Genomic DNA, 2,057 nt, shown 5'->3' on the forward strand with positions numbered 1-2,057 from the left:
GCTAGAAATGAAGCAGCCCTGACCCCCTCTGTCCCCATCTATTTTTGGCTATACTTGGAAGTCAGTTCCTCCAGGCTCTCAAGACTGCTCCTCCCTCACTGGAACCCTTCCTCCTGGAACTGGCCCTTCTTGGAACAATCCCCCATTTCCTATCATGGTCCCACCCCAATTAATTTCTAATCAAGGACTGAAGCCGCTAGGGAGTTTAGCTGGGACATGACCTGGGGGAAAGGATTCCACCCCCATTAACTCTCTTTATCCTGCTCAGATAGGACTGTAACAGAGGAGGGTTTGGAGCTGACTCAGAGGGGTAGCCTGGATCAAAGTAAGTTGCCTTAGACTGGGCATCTGGGCACCTGGATTCTGGGAACTCAGAACTATCTCCGCACATCATCCACCAGCTCCTTCTTATTGCTCAAAGAACTTCCAATCTTCCCTCACTCATTCAGAAAGGGAAACTGAGGCTCAGAGAGGGGAGAGAAGGTTCAGGGAAGATTCAGGGTCACCTAGAGAGCCAAGAGCTGGAAATAATAATCAGCCCCATTTCTATAGCCCTTTGAAGGTTGCAGTGTGCTATCCTCACAGCAACCCGGGAAGAAGTGGTTCCTCTACAAATGTGTTAACTAGGACCTCGATGCTACTTGACAATCCTTTTATATTTCCCTTGTTTACTCACAAGTTTATACCCCATATTGTCTTTTCCAAAATTTCTCTCTCACACACACACACACACACACACACACACACACACACACACCAGAGGCAGCAGAGAAGTTTGCCTCCTACTTTCCTGAGAAAATAGAAGCCTTTTGCACGTCTTCCCTGCTCCACATCACATCCCTCTACCCCATCCTTCTTTTGCTCCTGGCTCTAAAGGAAAGGTGGCCTCCTCCATCTAGGCTATGGCTAGCCCTTGATCCTATCCCCTCAGTCTCTGCAGTAGAAGAGAGTTGGTGCAGTACCCTCGCCTCTGTGGGCCCATCAACGATTCCTCAAAGTTAGATGTAGGTGCCCATGCAGGATTGCTTCATCATTTCAAAATGCCAACGTTATTCAATGCTGATCTACAATCTGACCAGAAGTAGCCAGGGAGTTCTGCCCCTCCTAGGTTCTTAAATGCTGAGTCACCATGTTCTAGGAGTCTCAAGAAGTTTTCCTAGAATGTCCCCAAAAGTCTATGTCAGGCTGATGACCTAGTATGACTCAAGATTTTTGAGTAAAGGAATGACATGGTCAAATTAAAGAAATTCACGGATTTCTAACAGGTCACCAAAGAGTGTCTGAGGAGATGGGAGACTAGTCCTAACTTCTGAGCATAGTGCCAGGGTGAGCGTGTACCTATTTAAAAAAATTTATTTTTTCCCAATTACATGTAAAAACAATTTTAACATACTTTAAAAAAGCTATAGTTCCAAATTCTATCCCTCCCTCCCTTTCCCCTTCACCTGAGATGGCAAGCAATTTGTTGTACATGTGCAATCAAATAAAACATTTCCATATTAGTCACTTTGTGGGGAGGGCCTCCCCGCAGGCAAAGAGAGAAAGGAAAGAAATTTAAAATAGTATACTTCAGTCTATATTCTCAGCAACACAAAGATCCAAGACAATTCTGAAGAATTCATGATGAAAAATGCTATCTGCCTCCAGAGAAAGAACCAAAGGCGTCCAAATGCAGATAGAAGCATACTTTTTTACTTTATTTTTGAGGGGAGGGGGGAGTCTATGTTCTCTTTTGCAACATAGCTAATATGGAGATAAGTTTTGCATGATTGCATAGGTATAATCTATATCAAAGTGCTTGCCTTCTCAAGTAGGGGGAAGTTGAAGAAAAGATGGAGGAAATTTGGAAGTCAAAAATTACAAAAATTAATGTTAAAAATTGTTTTTACAGGTAACTGAAAAAAAATGAAATAATAACATTAAAAAAAAACTTCTACTACTTACCTCACAGAGATGTTATGAAGAAAGTTCATTGTAAAGCTTAAAGCATTATGGTATCTATTATTGTTATTGCCATTTTTTTATACTTGGCCGGTAACCAAATGCTCTGCTCCCAT

The sequence above is a fragment of the Petaurus breviceps genome, unplaced genomic scaffold (genome assembly GCF_028583685.1).
Source record: "Petaurus breviceps papuanus isolate PSGF00001 unplaced genomic scaffold, PetGlider_PUasm1.0 140, whole genome shotgun sequence".
In the NCBI taxonomy this organism is placed as follows: Eukaryota; Metazoa; Chordata; class Mammalia; order Diprotodontia; family Petauridae; genus Petaurus; species Petaurus breviceps.